The sequence below is a fragment of the Thalassophryne amazonica genome, chromosome 19 (genome assembly GCF_902500255.1).
Source record: "Thalassophryne amazonica chromosome 19, fThaAma1.1, whole genome shotgun sequence".
Classification (NCBI taxonomy): domain Eukaryota; kingdom Metazoa; phylum Chordata; class Actinopteri; order Batrachoidiformes; family Batrachoididae; genus Thalassophryne; species Thalassophryne amazonica.
The window spans coordinates 43,472,065-43,478,912 of record NC_047121.1 but is presented as its reverse complement, the minus strand read 5'-3'; the positions used below and the strand labels follow the sequence as shown (position 1 = coordinate 43,478,912).

Sequence of the window (6,848 nt, the reverse complement as noted above, 5' to 3'; positions counted from 1 at the left end):
CTTCCATGTTATAAAGTAAGTCTTGTCTAGCAATTGACTGTCTTGTATTTGTGTTGTTGTTTTGTGGCATAAATTGCAGTGTCAACCTTTTACAGGTGGATCTGCACAGCAAATTATATATATAGAATTATTCGGGGAGCCACACACAAAGTGCTTGTAACAATGTTTTTAATTAAGTTGAAAAAAAAATATGATACTTCATCTTGTGCTGTTCCTCTGGTTGTTACTTTGGTTTGGGGACACATTTGTGCCAGTAGGGGTGCCCTATTAAGCAAGCTGATCTATACAGATGGTCTTGAACAGCCAAAAAAGGTCTGCAGAGCAGCTGGTGTGCAGAGCTCTAAGAATAACCTGGACATTTGTGGGGATAAAGTTACCTTGAAACCTCCCTATGCTTTGCTCTGACCTATACCCATGTGAGGCACCAATAACACGGGGTTGGATATGCTAGTAGCCCCTTTCCCTACCCAGGCCTGTGCTTAGCTTGGCTCTTTCCAATCCAGCTTTGTTCTCCTTTGCCCCATCATCCCCACTTGCCCACTGGCAACGCTGCCACACAGGCAGCTCTGAATCCCCCCAAATCTGTAAAGTTAGAGTTTATACTTGACTTCTAGTTTGCTCCTTGTCTTTTTTTTTTACTTTTGGAACAGCATAAACTGTGGATTACTGTATATTTGCCGGGGCCGTGGTCACCACTTGGAAATGGATTAATATATATGCACTTGGACATGGTTTTGCTGACACGTGGACATTGATTGGATTTACTGAAGCTGGGATTGTACCCAACTGGGTATCACCATGGCTGAAGGTAGAGCTGTTTTGTTGCCACTGAAATCAACAACAGCATATGCTAAAAATGAGTACGGATACTTTACTGTATGCCAGCAGTTTAGTTGTTTGTTGCTACACCCTGATGGGGATGACGGCATAAAAACCAGCGAGTCTTCCTCTTCATGTGGTATTGAATTGTTTTGTTTTTTTTCTTTTGTTTTTTTTTATGGTGACTACATCATAATCCTGCCACTAGCCTATTTGGAGTTGAATCTAATATGAATGCTTTGATGAGTAATCCCACAAAAAGACAACCCCTACAGAGAAGGAAACAGGGCTTTGGTAGAACTGAACCCATGACCTTCTTCCTGTGGAGCAAAAGGGATAACTACTGCTCCACAAAATGAGCATATGAAACTGAACAGCTAAACTGAGTCGACAATTAAGTGAGCACAGTGCTAAAGAACAATGAAGCTACCCAAAAAGCAAACTAAATATAAAACTGAATAAAAAAATGCACCAAAATGAAACTAAAATGAACAGAATATGATGTCATATGGACTGAATATAGTGCTAACTGAACAAAAAATTAAATGATTACGAAGCTAACGTAACATAAAACTAGCTATGAAGCTAACTAGATATAAAACTAAATATTAAGATAACTGAAAATAAAACTAACCAACTATGAAACGTACTGAATACAAAACTAATGGAATATTAAGATAACTGAATATAACTCAACCTCAACATAAAATTAGCGACAGGAAAAGCTAACTAATACTGAAAACAACAGCCTCTAACGCAAACTGAATATAAAGCTAATGCAACATCAAAATAACTAAACATAAAGGAAACCAAACAAAAAATGAATCTAAAACTACTGTAACTGACCTAAATTTAAAGTTAAACTAACACTAGCTATTTTAACTTAAGCTAACACCAAATGAATGTTAAATAAATTATCTCTAAAAGTGTTTAAAATAAATGGCAGCGCTTTGACACCGTGTCATCTTTTTAAAATGTGTTGAAAGACAGTCACTATAAATAAAGGATATCATGTAGCAAAGTATTAGTGTAATGTCTTCTGACATGTCTGCAGGTACTGATCTTTGGCTTACAACATTAGCTGACTTTCAAATGTTTCCTTTCTGACTTTATGAACTATGTTCCGTAGCTCAATCATTCATTTCATGACATTTGAGAGATCAAGATCCTTAAAATGCACAATTTCAAAACAAGATTTGTGGAAACATAATGACACTGTCAGTCTATAATGAATTATTCAAGTGTTTGTGTGTTTTAATGTTTTAATAACTCAGCAGTTGTATATGAGGAAGTGAATCACAAGTCAGGCATGCTTAGAATTCATTCATAGTCTAAATTCTGGGTCTTTTAGTGACGCTTAGGGCTTGTGGCCAGCGAACCACCTTAGAATTTCTTGTGTTTTTCTTGTTGCTTAATGCTGACAAATTATACTGTATTTGTTGTCTTTCTGATGCCTGATTCTGTTTTTCTTCTCTCTGTTTGCGGTTTGGCTCCATCCAGAGATGGGTGTGGTGTTTGTTTCTGAAACCCTCCTGTCCTGTGCACCAGCAACATTTCCTGTATATTCCTTTTGTGAATTGTTTTATAAATTGTGTCACTAATATGGTCCGAGCAGAGGGTCACTCCTTTGAGTCTGGTCTGCTTGAGGTTTTTTCCTCAAATCATGAAAGGGAGTTTTTCCTTACCACTGTCACCTGTGTGCTTGCTCTGGGGGTTGGTAAGGTTAGACTTTACTTGTGTGAAGCACCTTGAGGCAACTTTGTTGTGATTTGGAGCTATATAAATAAAAAAATAAATTGAAACTGAAATGTAGATGTCCCCAAAGGTTTGGCACCGATTCCATTTTGCTCTGTTTTTAGCACATGATAGCACCCTTTTCCACTATACTCAACAGATGGGACTTATTAGACACTCTCACTGCTGAAATGGAAATGACAGTTGATTCTGCCCTTTTTGGATCTTTAATCTGACAATATGACACCAGCTCAGATATCAAGACAAACTTTAGAACTGATGGTTCCATCAAGTAATGCATCAGACACACTGTCTGCAACATTGCAGTATTTAAATCCATGGGGTTTATCTCCTGTAAACTAATGATACCTTTTATTTTAGACTCTCATCCTACAGACTTAAATTTCTCTCTGACATTTAGGAGAAAGAGGTGATGTCGCTAAATAATTTGGTAACATGAATAGCTGACTTAATTGCAGAGCTGCAACCGACAAGTTAGATCCAAACTATATTTATAGAAATATATAAGGAAAATATTGTTTTATTGCCTGTTATGTGTAATTCCTTAGCATTTTGTGATAAATTAAAGTAGAAGCTCATAATGATGGGTGCTAAAACTCCAGAAACAGCATTTATCAAACAAATTGAGTCAACATGTTGTGTTATTTATGAAAAAGAACAATAATGTTGATTAAGGACTTTAAAATCTTTTTTATATGTAGGTGAGTACAGCCGTAAGTTTTTTTTTTTTCTCTTCACACATTGGGCAACACATAATCAGAATAAAAGATTTGTTTTGCAATGAGTTAAGTGAAACACTTACAACTGAGATTAGACAGAGCATGCCTACAGAACAAGAATGTCTTTTTCAAGACATATGATAATAGAGTACAGTAAATATGTGTAATGACATAATTTACAGCTCATTCTGTGGTGTTAGAATTTTACTTCTAGACATGTTAGTTGTGAAATCTTACCTGACAAGAAATATGTTCAACAGCTAACAAAATAAAGGCTCAAATAAAGGTTATTAACATAAAAGAACTTTCTTTAATACTTTAGCAAAACATATTATAAGTACTTATGGGAAGGTGATAACACAGAGGTTAGAGATTTACCAAGTGAACACATGATCCTTAGGTCTGGCAAAATCCTTAATCTCCTCCCTAATGTCTGTATTTTTCAGAGGGAATACTGGCTGCATTGTGATGTGTTCTAGCTTCTATACTGTTCAGTGTTTGCATGGGCTGGGTGTTGGGTTAGGTTGTGGAAACCAGTAGCTTAGGAGCCTTTTTTGGTAAGGAAAGGTTTAGTGACCTTGACTGAGAATGATGCTGTGACCTTCACAGAATCAATTGACACTTTGTTTGCCACACTTGAGAATCTGAATGAGGAATCGTATCCTGGATCAAGACAGATCTAGGCTTTCACTGACTTCTTGGCTTAGCCATCTGTGTGTATTCATTGTGGTGTGAAAGCATGAACTTGTAGAGATGCCCAACTATGTCGACACTGGCATTTTTCTGTCTGGGTCCTTGGCCTTTGAAATTGACAGATACCTGGGAAGAGCTTACAGAGGCATGAGGTCCCTGGACCAGAGGTATTTGGTGATGCCAATATCTTTCAAGGAGAGCAAAGGTCCAACTTTAAAGAAGATCCTGGTCCTTCCTATACTTACTGTATGGTTGCGAAACTTGGACAGTGACCTAAGGCAACAACTAGATGTCTTTACCACGTTTCTTCACAGGACCCTTGGGTAATGCTGGAATGCCTTTGCTTTAAAATGAACATTTTTTAATGAACTAAAGTGAGAAGTATCACTTGCATGGTGAGGGAATTTCACCTACGACATTTTGGCATGATCCAGCATGCAGGTGCCTCAACGATGAGGACCTCAACGGTTGGAGAAGGCCAAGGGGAATCCCACATTTCACATGGCTGTGGAAGATAAGTTACTTTTGAGATGTAAGGATGGGCCAGATGTCAGATTGGGTTGTTCCCATCAAAGACATAGTAAGGTTCTTTGGTGTTTTGGCTGTGGCAGCGCACATATTCCCCGTCCTCAAATGATGTTAATCCCTAAGGTGCTTCCAGTGTGTGTGGTGTGTGTGTGGTGTGTCCATGCGTGCACATCTGTGTCAAATGGAAAATTGCCATATAAATGCAGTCAGTTTATTACAGAACATGGCTAGAAATTGGAAAAAACTTTCAAAGTAAAGAAAAACATTTGTGTAACATTAGTACAGTTGACAACAATATAAGAGTACTATTGTAGACAGGCTACGTTTGGAACATAAATTCTTGCTTATTTGAGGGTAAACTGATGCAACATTTATTCATTCATTCATTCATTTTCTGCCGCTTTTCTGGGTCTGGGTGGCAATGGCAGCAGACAAAGCAGCTCATCCCACACTTCCCTATACTCAGCCATGTTCTGTAACTCTTCCCGTGGGGATCCCGAGGTGTTCCCAAGCCACATTGCAACATTTAGTGTATATAATTTATTTAGCATATATTATGTATATATGCTTAAACAAAAACGCTGCTGTGTACACAGAGAAATACAATAGCAAATTAGGGTAGGGCAACAGTACATTAGGAGCTAAAAATAAAGTTTCCATAGTCAAATGTGACTCTCACTGAGGAACAAGAATGCACCTTCTCAGTATTCTGCAAAATTTAAACTATGAAAGCAGAGGTACAAGCAGCAATATTTTGAGGGGTTGTATACAAAAATGTCACCTGCCATTGTCTTGTACAGTTGGGCTGAAAGTTTACATACCCTGACAGAATTTTAGATTTCTAGCCAGTTTTCCAAGAATATGAATGATAACACACAAAAATTTGCACTCAGGTTAGTGGTTGTGTGGAGCCACTGATTGTCAAACAACTGTGTTTACTCTTTTTTAGTCATAATGACAACAGAAACTATCCAATGACCCTGATCAAACTTCACATACCCCAGTTCTTAATAGCATGTGTTGCCCCCTTTAACATCAATAACAGCTTGGAGTCGTTTGTGGTAGTTGTGGATGAGGCTCTTTATTTTCTGAGATGGTAAAGCTGCCCATTCTTCTTGGCAAAAAGCCTCCAGTCCCTGTAAATTCCTTGGCAGCCTTGCAGGAACTGCATGTTTGAGATCTACCCAGAATAGCTCAATGATATTGAGGTCAGGAGACTGAAATGGTCACTCCAGAACCTTCACTTTATTCTGCTGTAGCCAATAACAGGTCGACTTGTCCTTGTGTTTTGGATCGCTGTCATGTTTGGAGCGTCCAAGTACATCTGATGTGCAGCTTCCAGGCTGATGAGTGCAGATTTTCCTGCAGTATTTTCTGATAACATGCTGCATCATCCTGCCATCAATTTTAACCAAGTTTCCTGTGCCTTTGTACATCAGCGCTCCACCTCCATGCTTCACAATAGCAATGGTGTACCTTTCATCATAGGCCTTGTTGACTCCTCTCCAAATGTAACATTTATGGTTGTGGCCAAAAAGATCAATTTTGGTCTCATAACTCCAAATGACTTTGTTCTCTATGCTGTTTGGCGTATTGTAAACAAGATACTTTGTGGCATTTGTGTAGTAATGGCTTTCTTCTGGCGACTTGAACATGCAGCCTTTTTTTCTTCAAGTGCCTCCTTATCATGGATTTGAACTAGCCACATCACTTTTTTTCAGAGAGTCAGCTAAAGTTATCTGTGGGTTTTTCTTCCTGAACAATTCTCCTAGCAGTTGCTGCTGAGATTTTTGTTGGTCTACCTAACTGTCGTTTGGTTCCAACAGAATCCCTCATTTTCCACTTCTTAATCAGAGTTTGAACACTGCTGATTGGCATTCTCACACAATGGACATCTTTTTATGTCCTTTCCAGTTTTATACAGTTCAGTTACCTTTTCTTTGACCATTCTTTTACTTTCCACTATGACTCAAAAACCAGAAAGTTCAGTGCAGGCACTGGATGAAAGATGCAAGGGTCTGTCAAAAGCCCAGAAACTCACTGACCTTGTATACAAACGCACACACAAACACACACACACACACACACACACACACACACACACACACACACACACACACACACACACACACACACCACACACACACACACAACACACACACACAGATTACAAGCAAACGATCACAGGTGAGGATGGTTATCTTTGTAGCCATTCAAACCATTTGTGTCAACTTGTGTGCATGTTATCAGGCCAAAATTACCAGGGTATGTAAACCTTTGGTTAGTTTCTGTTGTCATTATGATTTAAAAAGTAAAACACAGTTGTTTGACAAT

General features: G+C 38.4%; 1 protein-coding gene across 1 annotated transcript in view; it reads left to right on the top strand.

The window, feature by feature from the left end:
• Positions 1-209: 209 nt before the first annotated feature.
• LOC117531812 (trichohyalin-like) overlaps positions 210-6,848 on the top strand; it is a 98,566-nt gene continuing 91,927 nt past the window's right edge. Inside the window, exon 1 of the mRNA XM_034194963.1 lies at positions 210-808. The gene's annotated coding sequence lies outside the window, so the exon portion shown is untranslated. The remainder of the gene's footprint in view (positions 809-6,848) is intronic.